Raw genomic sequence first — 15,413 nt, 5'->3', positions numbered from 1 at the left:
TGCCCCGGCCAAATTTTTAATCAGCCACAGGTGTAGCCTCCAAGAGGCAACCAGAGCTTGTGATGAAGATATCATCCAAATATTCACCTCGCCTCCTAAGTACCTTCATCTACGCACCCACTGACCCAGTTACGTGTGGTCAAAGGCCCTTGGGGTGGACAGCTGTTCATGTGGAGCCGGGTTGACAGGGGCAGGAGGTGAGACGGAAAAGGAGGGATGGAGCTGATCAGCTCGTTGGGCAATTACCCAGTCTGGCCCACCAGGAGACTGGCGTGGAATGACTTCTTCCCGGGAAAGATGGGAATCTCTCCCTCAAGGCCACCAAAGCAGACAATGCTGGAAGTACCCAGCAGGTCAGGCAGCGTCTGTGGAGGGAGAAAGAGTCAACGTTTCAGGTCAACAAGCATTCATCACTGCAATTCCTTTGGCTTGAAATTCAGTCCCATCCCAGCACTGCCCGAATATTGGTTACTGGTGACACAGGAAACCGCAGTTGTTGGAAGCTGGAGCAACAAACAATCAGACTGATGTCAGGGTTTTGACCCAAAGTGTCAGCAAGTCCACTCCACCACCAACACCACCCCCCCCCCCACACAGATGCTGCTCAAAACACTGAGTTCCTCCAGCAGATTGTTTGTTGCTATTGGGAACTGGTAAAACATAGAACATAGAACAATACAACATTAGACAGGCCATTCGGCCCACAATGTTGTGCTGACCTTGATGTCAATTTATACTAAATGTCCTCCTCCTGTGTATCATCCACATCCCTCCATTCCCTTCATAGTCATGTGTCCATCTAAAAGCCTCTTAAACTCCACCAAACTGCCCGCTTCCACTACTATCCCTGGTAACCCATTCCAGACACCTACCACCCTCTACGTAAAAAACTTGCCCCTTTGTCGCCTTTAAACTTCCCTGCTTTAACCTTGGCATGTCCTCTGGTAATTGGTTTATTATTGTCACATATACTGAGACACAGTGACAACCTTTTGTGTGCGTGCCATCCAGACAGCTCATTCTGTACATAAGTACATTGAGGAGATACAAAAGGAAAAAAAAAACACAGAATGCAGAATATAGTGTTACAGTTACAGAGAAAGTGCAGTGCAGGTAGACAAATAAAGTGCAAGGGCCATGATGAGGTAGACTCAGAGATCAAGAGTTCGTCTTTATCGTACAAGAGGTCAGTTCGAGAGTTCAAGAGTGCTTGGACACTTCCACGTCACCTCCAAAAGTTTGACAGAGCACCTCCGGGTCAGTCGCACACAGAGTGACATTGTTTCCTGTGCAATGCTTCTTTGGAGGAGTTTTGGGAAGCTGAGCCGCCATGGTAGGTCGAGCAAACATGTCTCAGGAACATGGCACTCATTGAAGCCCAGTGGTCTGTGACTGGGGGGCATTGAGCCACAGAGTGGCTCAGTGGCGCAGCTAGTAGAGACGCTGCCTCACAGCCCTAGAGACCCGGGTTCGATCCCGACCTCTGGCGCTGTCTGTGTGGAGTTTGCACGTTCTCCCTGTGGCCGCGTGGGTTTCCCCCCGGGTCCTCTGGTTTCCTCCCATGTCTGAAACACATGCGGGTCGGTGGGTTAATTGGCCACAGGTGTATAGGTGAAAGGTAGAATCTGGGGGAAGTCGACAGAGAATGTGGGCAGAATTAAAAATTTGGATCAGTATAGGATTAGTGTAAATGGGTTAGCATGGACTTGATGGGCTGAAGGGCCTTTTTCTGTGCTGTATCTCCCTATGACTATGACACCAATGTTTCCTTCCCTGTTGCCCATCCTCCAGCCCAAGGGTCCTCTGAGTGCCCAAGACAAACCCAGGAGTGTTGTTGAGGATTTCATTAGAACCATCAACTAATGACCAGAGCCCAGCTTATTCTATTTGTCCAGTTATTTGGACCCAAGATGTTGGGAATCGTTGGCAAGCCCGACATTTACAGCCTGTCCTTAACTGCCCCTTGAAATGGTCAGCTCACTGCGACCAGGTTAGGTCAAAGGGTAACTAAGAGCACATTTCCTGTGGATGTTAGCTTACTTCCTGCCCTTGTGTGTCCATTTCCTGTGTAGATGGCCACAAGGTAAGGACGTGCAACATCTGGACACAGGAGCAACTTGCTTGGGACAGCTCACCCACCCCCCCCCCCCCCCCCCCCCCCCCCCGCCACCGAATTCAACAGTAGTGGAGCCAGAGCCTTCACACCCACTTCATCCGCTGGAGATTCCATTTTAAGCATGACCCCCAACCCTCCAGGGAAAAACAACGAGACGGAGACACAAGAGACTGCAGATGCTGGAATCTGGAGCAACACACAATCTGCTGGAGGAACTCAGCGGGTCGAGCAGCATCTGTGGGGGGGGGGAGGAACTGTCGACGTTTTCAGGTCGAAACCCTGCATCAGGACTGAGCAACACAATGTCTGGTCAGAGGAAGGTGCCAGACGTTCCCTCCTGAGTTCCTGTGGCATGAAGCCAGGAAGGTCTCCTCCCTCCCGCGTTCCCACACAGGGTGCCTAACCGCAGGAGCCTCTCCACTCCAATCATTGGCCGCAAGGCGCTGCCTCAGCTCTGAGTTCTTTGCTGGGCATCTCACTGGAAGGGGAGTGATGGACAGATACCATAATCAAGGTTATTTGCTACATTGAACTTCAAACGCGGAGGGCTGTCTGCTGCTCACTGCAGCCTTGGGTTGCGTCTCCTGTGTGAAACATCACAGCAAGCTCTGAATTCCTTCCACAATGTTCTCACCAATTAATTGCTTTGACCCCTTACTTTATCACAAGTGAATTCCTGTGTGTTTGACCCCTCTGCTGTTGCCAAGGCAGTGAGTTCTGGAGCTCAGAAAAACATTCATAACCTGGATGCTAACATCAGACACTCCCAGGGCAGGGACAGCCCAGGTAGAAACAAATTGAAGCTTGCTCTGCACTGTCCCGTCACATACTCCCAGGGCACGGACAACCAATGCTCTATGGGGTGTACTTCCCATGTACATCGGGCACCTGGGATGGAGGCTGCTGCACAGGGTGGTGCCTTGTAATAAGTTTGTTAGTTTATACATAGATCTCCCAGCCGACTGTCACTTCTGTTGGCTGGAGGAGACCGTGTACCATATGTACATGGAGTGTGCATGGTTGCAGCCCCTTTTTGCATATCTGTGGGGCTGCTCCTAACCTTCTGGTTGCACCTTAGCCCCACCCTGTCTACTTGCGGTCATCCAGTAAGGAGGGGGGTAAGGAGGGCTGAGGATGTCTTAGTAAACTTGCTCCTGGGGCTGGCTAAGATCGCTATCCCTGGGTCCTGGAAGCGGGTAGCAGAGAATTCCATCCGGGAGAACTGTCTAGAGATGTGCACAGGTAACCGTGGAGAGAGAACATGCGGTGTCCACGGGTACTATGGAGGTGTTCCCGGACTGTTGGGCACCGCAGGGAATAAGTACCATCCTTGATACCAACGGGAATATTTTAATTCAGTTTAGTTTGTGTTAGCGACTGTGTAAGTTACTGTTATTATCTCTGTGTTTGTTGTAGTTTTATAGTATTGTAGATTGTATTTTGTAATAAAGGTAATTGAAATAAAAGCACAGGGACAGTCCAGGTAGAAACAGAGTGAAGCTCCCTCTGCACTGTCCCGTCACACACTCCCAGGGCAGGGACAGCCCAGGTAGAAACAGAGTGAAGCTCCCTCTGCACTGTCCCGTCACACACTCCCAGGGCAGGGACAGCACCCAGTGCGGAGGGGGGTGGATTGGGAGGAGGATGTTCGGGAGGAGGTTGCCTTGCTCCTGGGCCTGGCCAAACTGGCCCCTCGCAGGACACGGACATGAGCAGCCAAGGGCTCTGCCCGAGGAGACTGCTCGGCCAACTTCTGGAGGACTATTTGTGCCCGGATATCCCTGGAAAAAGAACACGTGAGGTCCACGGGCACCATGGAGGTGTTCCTGGATTATTGGGCACTGCAGGGAATCAATTGCATCCTGGATCAGGATAGTTATGTTTTAGCTTAGGCGAAGTTTAGTTGTTGTGTGCGCTTCTACTTCCTCAGGAGGCTAAAGAAATTCGGTTTGTCCCCTTTGACTCTCACCAACTTTTATTGATGCACCATAGAAAGCATCCTATCTGAATGTATCACGGCTTGGTACGGCAACTGCTCTGCCCAGGACCACAAGAAGCTGCAGAGAGTTGTGGACACAGCCCAGCGCATCACAGACACCAGCCTCCCCTCCTTGGACTCTGTCTTTACCTCTCTCTGTCTTGGTGAAGCAGCCAGCGTAATCAAAGACCCCACCCACCCGGGATATTCTCTCTTCTCTCCTCTTCCATCAGGCAGGAGATACAGGAGCCTGAGGGCACGTACCACCAGGCTTAAGGACAGCTTCTACCCCACTGTGATAAGACTATTGAACGGTTCCCTTATACGATGAGATGGACTGTGACCTCACGATCTACCTTGTTGTGACCTCGCACCTTATTGCACTGCACTTCCTCTGTAGCTGTGACACTTTACTCTGTACTGTTATTGTTTTTACCTGTACTACCTCAATGCACTCTGTACTAACTCAATGTAACTGCACTGTGTAATGAATTGACCTGTACGATCGGTGTGCAAGACAAGTTTTTCACTGTACCTCGGTACAAGTGACAATAATAAACCAATTCCAATACCACACAAAGGGCTGGGACAGCTGGGTTAAATACAGAGTGAAGCTCCCTCTACACTGTCCCATCACACACTTCCAGGGCAGGGAGAACATTCACAGCTCACGCCAACAGCAAGGAAATATTGTGTTCTGAATCATTACCAACCAGGGGTAACTGGGCAAGTTCCTGAGAGAAGCTCATTCTCTCTCTCTCTCTCCCCCTTTGTCTCCCCATGTCTCTTCTCACCCCAGTTCTCTCTCTCTCTCTCTCTCTCTCTCTCTCTTTCTCACCCTCTCTCTCTCGCCCTTTCCCTCTTATTCTCCACCCTCTCATTCTTTCTTTTCCTTCCTCTCTTTCCCCTCTCCATCTCTCCATCTCTCCTCGTGCCACTATGGATCTGAGGCTGTTCCAGGTCTGAGGTTCTCTAGGGCTGTGGAGGCACCGTTACTTGACTGGGCCAGTAAATCCAAGGCCTGTCCCAATGATCTGGAGGTGATGGTACAAATCTCATTCCCTGGTAACTGGGAGACCTATTTTCAGTTAATTAAATAAGATTTGGAACTATAAGCTAGTCTAAATGAGGATAGCCGCACAAATGATGGATTGTTGGGAAAACCCATTCGTCTTTTATATTTCGTATTTCCTTCCAACACAGGAGACCATTCTGCCCGTAGAGTTTATACTGGCTCTAAGACCAGTCCATCTATCCCATGCTCCCACATTTTTCCCTGTAAGCAAGAATTAATTTTTATTTCAGAACTACCTTCCACTGCCCTTTTAATGTGGAAATGTTTCCTAACAATTCCTGAAATTTCCTTCTCCAATCTGTGTGGTACTTCCGAAACAGCAGATATAGTTTCACCTTCAGTCCCACTTATATCTGGAAATTTTCACTCTGATCACCACCTACTCATCCAGTTTGTACCTGGCTTCCTATTGCCCATGAGGGGAGTAAACATGTGGAGAGGTATCTCTCTCACGCTCCCTAAGTTCATTCAGTTTTTTTTGTAAATAACAATGACCAGAATTCCTTATTCTGTGCTGACATATTTTTCCTTGTGGTTAAAAGATTACAGTGAGCTTAATGTAATAGCTGACGGCCTTCCCTTCCCTCTCTCTCTGCCCCTCCCTATATACCCATCACAGTCCTGGGGTCTACCCACTGAAGATCTACTGAGGCCCAACTTCTGCTGACTGACCAGGTCACCATTCTGTGACTACAGTCAGTGACATTGTGGGATCCTGTTGTGCACATCTCAGCTGCCACTGGGCTTTTGTACCCCTGGAATTCTCTGCCCCTGAGGGAGTGGGGGGGGTGGAGGCCGGATCATTGGATATATTTGTGGAGGTTGATAAAGATTTGAAAGAGCAGGGAATTGAGGGTGATGGGGAACTGGCGCAGAAGAGGAATTGAGACCAGCAAAGATCAGCCACCATCATATTGAATGGCGGGCCAGGCTTGAGGGGCCGAGTGGCCTACTCCTGCTCCTATTTTCTTGTAGACACAGGAGACTGCAGATGCTGGAATCTGGAGCCAGAAGATGAACTGCTGGAGGAACTCAGCAGGTCGTGCAGCATCTGTAGGGGCAGAGGGATGGTCGACGTTTCGGGTCGAGACCCTGCCTCAGGAACGTGAGGAGAGAGGGGGGAGGTGGTGTCTAGGAGGGGTGAGACAGGGGCTGGTAGGTGATAGGTGGAAACATGAAAAAAAATAGGCAGGTGTGGAGAGGGGAGAGGGGAAGGGTAAAGGTAAGAGACTGGTAGGTTGGTAGGTCGTAGAGTCGGAGAGTAATACAGCACAGAAGCAGGCCCTTCAGCCCAACTCATCCATGCTGACCAAAATTCCCATCTAAGCCAGTGCCATTTGCCTGTGTTTGGCCAATATCCCTCTAAATCGTTCCCTATCCATGTACCGGCTCCAAGGTGATGGGTGAAACCGGATTAAGGGAGGGATGATAGGCAGGTGGGGAAGGGTGCTGTCTCTAGGGAACTAGGGGAGGATGGATGGATGGAATGAAGGAAGAGAGACCCTGGTGTGAACTGGTGTGGTGTGGGAAAGGAACACAGTGGGAGTGGGTTACCTGGAACTGGAAAATTCAATGTTCATCCCATTGGGCTGTAGACTAGCCAGGCGGAATATGAGGTCTTCTTCTTCTAGTCTGCATTTGGCCCCAACGTGGCTGTGGAGAAGGCCGAGGACAGATAGGTCAGTGTGGGAATGGGAGGGGAGTTGAGGCGACATGCCATTGGGATCTTAGGATGGTCGTTGTGGACAATGCGCAGGTGCTCTGCAAGTAGCTGCCCGTCTACGCTTGGTCCCTCTGGTGTAGAGGAGGCTGCAATGTGAGCACCGAATGCAACAGACTCGTGTCCTTGTATTGGTATTGGTTTATTATTGTCACTTGTACAGAGGTACATGAAAAACTTGTCTTGGATACCATTCGTACAGGTCAATTCATTACACAGTGCAGTTCCATTGAGTTAGTGCAGAGTGCATTGATGTAGTACAGGGTAAAAACAATAACAGAACAAAGTGTCGCAGCTACAGAGAAAGTTCAGTGCAATAAGGTGCAAGGTCACAGCAAGGTAAATCGTCAGGTCAGTGTCCATCTCATTGTATAAGGGAACCGTTCAATAGTCTTATCACAGTGGGGTAGAAGCTGTCCTTGTGTGTTCAAAAGAGAGGGAGGGGCTTTGTGGGAAGGGAACAGGAGGGTGTGCAGATCCGGCTTGGAAGGGCGATCTTGGTTGGTGTGTCTGAGGAACTCACTGAAGTATTGACTCATGAGGTTTGAAACATGTTCCTTTAACAGACACTGCCTCTGCCCCCCTCACCATCCCTCCCTCCACGCAGCCCCGAGCAAAACACATCGCCCTCCTCTCACTGCATTAATCTTCATCCTCATCTGCAGTAGCCCCTTTAAAAGAATTCCTCCTTCAGAATAACTTCCCTCAGCTCGACAATTTACTGATGAGCCGTTCTGTCCTCTGTGTGACTTGAAGCTTTACATTTGAGCACACGGAGTTTCTGAAGAGGCCCTCAGACTTAAAGTTGGCCAGACATCTTTGGCACACACACAAGTAGCACTTTGTTTTGATAGCTTTATGAGTAACTCTGCCAAATTGACCTAACCATGGTGTGTATGACTGTCACTTAATATTAATCTACTTTAAGTTTGATCTGGCCTTTAATCTCTTACAAGCTCGCTGAGGCATGATGTTCAGTTACACTCCCGTGTTTAACGTAAGGTATGATTACTTAATTTAGATTTACAAGATACTCATCAGACACAACTGGGGCTCTCTCTCTTGTAGGGACTAGGGGTGGAGACCTGACAGAAGATGGGTGCGGAGAAGATGTTTGCACGTACGAGAGACCAAAACCACCGATCATAAGACAATCACTAATAAATTCTGGCGAAGTTTCCTTTCCAAGAACATGGAGTTTGGTTCAAACAAGGGGTAGATGGAGAGGCTGATTGGGTGGAAGTAAACGGCGGGAGAGGCTCACACGGAGCGTTTCCACGTCAGAATGATCTTTACTTGTCCCTCTCTAAAAGTCATCCACGAGTAGGTCTGTAGTCACACGTGGGATAGTGTGGGTAAGAATGAAAACACTTACCTCTCAGTGAACAAGGAGGATTTTTTACAACAATGTTATTAAAATGTACTTAATTATTTAAACTGTAAGCTCCAATTGTGGGGTTTGAACTTATAACTGTGCCTGCTGTTGAACACTAAAACCATTACTCCACCAGACCTTGCTATGAGCATTTGCAACCTCTTATGCTTGCCAAATATAAAATATTGCAGATGCTTGGAAATCTGAAATAAAGACAGAAAATGCTTGCTATACTCGGTAGGTCAGGCAGCAAACTATGGGAGAGAGAAATCGAGTTTAAAAACATAAGAATCAGGAGCGGTCATGACCCTTCCAGCCCTTTGATCCTGCTCTACCACTCACCAGGATCTTGACTGATCATCTGCCTCAGTAACACTTCCCTGCCCTATTCCACATTCCCCGATTCTCCTAATGTCTGGGAAATCCACTGATCTCCGTTTGGGACCCAACGGGGACCCAACAGCCTTCCAGATGGAGAGTTCCACGGGTGACACTGGGTGGACAGATTTCCCTTCATTCTGTACTCAGTGGTGGAGCCCTTACTATGAGGCTGTCAGCCCTGGTTTTCAACTCCCCCTTCAGGGGAACACACACAGGGGAACCACCACATTTACAGCAGTTTGGGTAATGGAAATTCGCCCTTACCGAATTCACAAATCACCCCCAAAAATTGCAGCTACGGAGTAAAATTCCCTTTTGTGGAACTTATGTATCAATTTCTATCTTTTTTAACTCTCATTTCTTGACGTATGCAGAGGTGGCATGGCTTCACATTACATAGGGTCTGAGACGAACACAGCATGGAAACAGGCCCTTTGGCCCAACACGTCAACGCTGACCAAGGTGCCTTCCTGAGCTGGTCTCGTTTGCCTGAAGTTGGCCATATCCCTCTAACCTTTCCTACCCATGTACCTTTCAAACCCTTCAACCACCTCAACTGCTTCCATGTACCCACCACCCTCTGTGTGAAAAACTTGCCTCTTATCTCCTCTTTAAATCTTTCCCCTTTCACCTTAAACCCTCTAGTTTTAGACTCCCCTACCCTGGGAAAGAAACTGGTGACCATTTCCACTTTATCGATGCCCCTCATGGTTTTATAAACTCCGTAAGGTCACCCCTCAGCCTCCTTCGCTCCAGGAAACAGTCCCAGACTCATCCAGTCTCTCCTTATAACTCAAGCCCTCCAGTCCCGGCAACATCCTTGGGAATCTTTTCTGCACCCTCGCTAGCTTAATCACTTCCTTCCTGTTGTATGGCAACCGGAACTGCACACAATATCTGAGGCGAGGTCTCACCAACGTCTTGTACACAGCTGTAACATGATGTCCCAGTCTCGTACTCAGTACTCTGTCTGAAGCAAGAGCACAAGGTGCCCTTCATCATCATTTTGTCTACCTGTGTCGCTACTTTCAGGGAACTGTGCCCCTAGGTCTGTCTGTTCAACAACACTCTCCAAGGCCCTGTTATTCACCGTGCCAAGTCCTGCCCTGTTAATTTCCCCAACACACTTGTCACTTTGTCTGTGTGAATTTCATCTGCCATCCCTTTGCCCGCTTCCCCTGTGATCTAGATCCTGTTGTAATCTTAGACAATCTTCTTCACTGTCTATAATGTTGGTGTCATCGGCAAATTTACTATCAGACCACCAATGTTCTCATCCAAATCAGTAATATATATGACCACAGCAGAGGACCCAGCCCGATCCCTGCGGCACACACTTGGTCACAGGCCTCCAATCTGAACAAGACAACCCTCCATACCCACCTTCCTTCCACCAAGCCAATCTTGTATCCAAAAATCCATGCTGATCTTCTGGACCCAGTCTACCCATGCAGGACCTTGTCAAAGTCCATGTAGGCAGTGTCTAAATGCAGATAGATCGTTGTCCCTCAGAATCCCCTCCAGTAACTTTCCCACCACTGATGTTAGGCTCAGCGGCCTGTAGTTCCCTGGCTTGTCCTTGCGGCCTTTCCTAGATAAAGACACGACATTAGCCACCCTCCAGACTTCCAATACCTCACCATGGCTAACAAAGATACATAAATCTCCGCCAGGGCCCCAGCAATTTCTTTCCCTGCTTCCCACATGTCCTATGGAAAATTGCAATACGGACAGTTTTCTAAGAACAACGCCCCCCCCCCCACCATAATGTGGGTTGTCACCAGTTTCAGTACAACAGAGAAGGCCATTCAGCCCATTGGGTTAGCTCTCACAGAAATCCCATCAATCCTGTTAACAACTTATTTCCCTCTAACGCATTCTACCCACATTCCCATCGATCCACCCCCCCCCCAGATTCCACCACTCAGCTACATACTAGGGGCAATTTACAACGCCCAATTAACCTACCAACCTGCAAGTCTTTGCGATGGTGGATCGAAATCAAGGTACCTGAAGGAATAATTTTAATAACGTTTAATAATTTTAAAATTTTATATCAGTATGATAATTTTCAAAGGCATTTGGATGTTTTAAAGAGGTATTCACAAACATTCCAGTTCTATTACAGTCTTGACGGCTGGTTTGGCTGGGGCGGGGCTTAACCAGGTAGGGTGTCTGGGGGCGGGGCTTAACCAGGTAGGGTGTCTGGGGGTGAGGCTTAACCAGGGTAAGGTGTCCGGGGGCGGGGCTTAACCAGGTAAGGTGTATGGGGCGGGGCTTAACCAGGAAGGGTTTAGGGGCGGGGCTTTAACCAGGTAGGGTGTTCTGGGGGCAGGGCTTAACCAGGTAGGGTGTCTGGGGGCGGGGCTTAACCAGGTAGGGTGTCTGGGGGTGGGGCTTAACCAATGAGGGTTTCTGTAGGTTAACTGTCTTGGGTTTCAGGGGTGGGGGTTACTGGTAGAGTGTTGGGGGGGGTGTGCTTAACTTGGTGGGATTTGCTGGGGCAGGAATTGCCCTGCTAGGATTTTTATGGGTGGGGCTTAACTGGAAAGGATTTCTGGAGGAGGGGCCTAACCAGCCCAGCTCTCTGAGGGGCAGGGCATGGCATTCAGTGGGAGGAGCCTCTGCTTCCTTGGGCCTCATTCATTGACAGCCGGATTTGGGATTGTGCCCAGAGTGAGTGCCGGGGCAGTGTGAGTGGTCCAGGGGCTGCTCTCTCTGGCTGGTGTGCTGGACCCCACTGGCTCCCAGTGAGCCAGAAGCTAGTTTCCTGAGCTAGTTCCCATTTGCCCGCATTTGACCCATATCCCTCTGAACCTTTCCTCTCCATGTACCTGTCCAAGGGTCCTTCAAATGTTCTAATTGCACCCACCTCTACCAGTTCCTCTGGCAGCTCGTTCCGCACACCCACCACCCTCTGGGTGAAAAAGTTTCCCCTCAGGTCCTCTTTAAATCTTTCCCCTCCCACTTTAAACCTCTGCCCTCAGGTTTTAGACTCCCCTACCCTGGGGAAAAGACTGTAACTTTATCTATGCCCCTCATGATTTTATAAACCTCTCAACCTCCTACACTCCAGGGCAAAAAGTCCCACCTATCCAGTCTCTCCTTATTACTCAAGCCTTCCAGTCCCGGTTGCATCCTTGTAAATTTTTATTGCACTGTCTACAGTTAACTAACATCCTTCCTGAAGCAGTGTGTTAATACCTCAATTGTGCCCTCTCTTAACCTCCAGGGAGACGCAGCCTCTCCAGTCTCTCCGCGTAACTGAAACACTCCATCCCAGGCGACATCCTGGTGAATTTCTTCTGCAGCCTCTCCAGTGCTATCACATCCTTTGTGACGGTTCACCTCATCTGTGTCATAGAACCATAGAACCATAGAACACTACAGCACAGAAAACAGGCTATTCAGCCCTTCTAGTCTGTGCCGAAACTTTATTCTGCTAGTCCCATTGACCTGTACCAGTCCAGACCTCTCCCGTCCATGTATCTATCCAATTTATTCTTAAAACTGAAGAGTGAGCCCGCATTTACCACGTCAGATGGCAGCCCCTTCCACACTCCCACCACTCTCTGAGTGAAGTTCCCCCTAATGTTCCCCCTAAACCTTTCCCCTTTCACCCTAAAGCCATATCCTCTCGTACTTATCTCTCCTATTCTAGGTGGAAAGAGCCTACTCACATTTACTCTGTCTATACCCCTCATAATTTTGTAAACCTCTATCAAATCCCCCCTCATTCTTCTACGGTCCAAGGAATAAAGTCCTAACCTGTTCAGTCTTTCCCTGTAACTCAACTCCTGAAGCCCGGCAACATTCTAGTAAATCTTCTCTGCATTCTTTCAATCTTACTGATACCCTTCCTATAGTTAGGTGACCTCTTTGGCCGAGTCCTTATTCCAAACCTGTGACCCTCACAGTGGAGCAACAGAAAGGTGCATAACCATTGGAGTGTTATGGCACAGAAGGAGGCCACCAGGTCCATCAACTCTGTGCTAGCCCATGCCAGTAACCCTGTCAATCCTGTTCCCATTTCTTGCTCAGTTATGCTCTCTCTCCACTGCCCCTCTGATATCGTCCCAAAGGTACTGATGAATCCACTGAATGCAAGACCTGCTCTCTGTTAAATTAATTTGTTGCTGCTTTTTAAAACACTGAAACCTTTGAGATAGCTCTGTCTACAGTGTGTGGGCAGTTTCTGCTTTGTGTGTTTGATTCTTGATGGCTGGGTTTTCACCGTGGGAAGAGACAACCTCTTGGAACCTCAGGCCGAAGCTGGGAATTGCTTCGGAGAGGGTGGGTAGGGAGGAGGGCTTATGATCTGTGGGGTAAAAGACGGGGAAAGCCTCAGCCTGATTCAGGAAGTCAGGGACATACCATTCGCAAAAGGCCAGACTCAACAGTGTGGGTGGTGTCTGACTGATCGAAAGTTTTAAGGAAAAGAAGAGAAATTGGAGCAGACGGCCTCCCACACCCACCCCCTCGCTCCTTGTGTCCTGCTGATGGATAGCTCGGTATCTTAAAAAGCAACAGCGTTGAGAGGCTTTCGCCACAGAGACAGCTGTCTGCTACAGCCAGACCCTGCAATCGATGGATGTGGTTGGCCCACACAGGAGGTGAGAGGCTGAATCACCCCATCTCGTCTTACAGCCCCAAGACCATGTTTAGTCAAAGAGCCTGCATTGATATAGTACCTTCCAACACCTGTCTGGTAGGTGATCTGGTCGGTGACAAGCAGTGGAAGTTTAATCCAGGCTTACGTTGTCTGGGGTGCAGGGATTTGCATGGTCTATTCATTCTTATGACACAGGCAGAAGCCATTCTGCCCATTGAGCCTGTATCAGCTCCCAAAGCAATCCCATTCTCCCGTGTATTTCCCCATAACGTATCCTCTCACAGAGTCATACAGCATTGACCCACCATGTCCATGTTGACCATTAAGAACCTGTCTGTCCTAATTCCATTTACTAGTACTTGGTCTGTTGCATTCTCTGCCCCGGCTATTCAAGTCTCGTCTATGCACTTCTTAAACGTAGCGAGAGTCTCTGCCTCCACCACCCCCTCAGGCAGTGTGTTCCAGGTTCCAACCACCCTCGAGGTGAAGAAAAACTCCTCAGGTTTCTACGTTCCTTTTCACTCCTCACCTTAAACCTATACCCTCTGGCTTAAGATGTCTTAGTCATGGGGAAAAAATTCTCGGTATCAAGCCTACCTGTGCACTACATCATTTTGTACACCTCTACCAGGATCCCCCCCCCTCAGCCACCTCCACTCCAAGGGAAACAAAACCCAGCCTCGTCAGTCTCTCCTCATAACTGAGACACTCCATCCCAGGCAACGTCCTGGGGAGTCTCCTCCGCACCCTCTCCAGCGCGGTCACGTCCTTCCTGTCGTGTCGTAACCAAAACTGGACACAGTGCTCCATCAACCCCCTCCCCACCCACCATCCCCATTCTTCTAGCCTCACTTGGGGGCAATTAGCAGTGGACAATTAACCTACCAACCCATACCCCTTGGGGATGTGGGAAGAAACCAGAGCACCCAGGGGAAACACACTCAGTCACAGAGAGTAAGCACAAACTCCACACAAACAGCGCCTGAGGTCAGGATTGAACCAGGGTCTCTAGGACTGTATCACAGAGTCATAGAGTTGAAAAGCATGGAAGCTTTGACCCAATTCGTCCATGCTGCTTAAGGAGTCTTCCTGAACTAGTCCCATTTGCCTGCGTTTGGCCCATATCCTTCTAAACCTTTCCTATCCATGTACCTGTCTAAATGTCTTTTAAACCTTGTAATTGTACCCGCCTCTACCACTTCCTCTGGCAGCTCATTCCATATCCCCACCACCCTCTGTGTGAAAAACTTGCCCCTCAGGTCCCCTTTAAATCTTTCCCCTCTCAGCTTAAACCTATGCCTTTCAGTGTTAGACTCCCCTACCCTGGTGAAAAGACTGTGACGTTACCTATGCCCCTCACAATTTTATAAACTTCCATAAGGTCACCCCTCAGCCTCCTTCGCTCCAGGGAAAACAGCCCCAGCCCATCCAGTCTCTCCTTATAACTCAAGCCCTCCAGTTCCAGTATGACATCACTGGGAATCTTTTCTGAACCCTCTCTGGCTTAATCACATCCTTCCTGTGGCGTTGTGACCAGAACTGCACACAGTATTCCCACCATGGTCTCACCAATGGCTTCTACAGCTGTAACATGATTTGGTAAACTGGTTTATTATTGTCACATGTACCGAGGTAGAGTGAAAAATTTTGCTTTGCATGCCATCCATACAGATCATTTCATTACAATAGTACATTGAGGTAGTATAAGGGAAAACCAATAACAGAATGCAGAATAAAGTGTTACAATTGTATCTTCTGCCCGATGGGAGGGGGGAGAAGAGAGAATGTCCAGGGTGCGTGGGGTCTTTGATTATGCTGGCTGCTTTACCAAGGCAGCGAGAAGTGTATACAGAGACCATGGAGGGGAGGCTGGTTTCCTTGATGTGCTGAGCTGTGTCCACAACTCTCTGCAGTTTCTTGCAGTCCTGGGCAAAGCAGTTGCCATACCAAGCTGTGATGCATCCAGATAGGATGCTTTCTATGGTACATCAATAAAAATTGGTGAGTGTCAAAGGACACATACCAAATTTCTTTAGTCTCCTGAGGAAGTAGAGGCGCTGGTGAGCTTTCTTGGTCATGTTGTCTATGTGGTTAGACCAGGACAGGCTGTTGGTGATGTTCACTCCTAGGAACTTGAAGCTCTCAACCCTCTCGAC

This window comes from Pristis pectinata, chromosome 35, assembly GCF_009764475.1.
Source record: "Pristis pectinata isolate sPriPec2 chromosome 35, sPriPec2.1.pri, whole genome shotgun sequence".
NCBI lineage: Eukaryota > Metazoa > Chordata > Chondrichthyes > Rhinopristiformes > Pristidae > Pristis > Pristis pectinata.
This window is presented reverse-complemented; position numbering follows the sequence as displayed.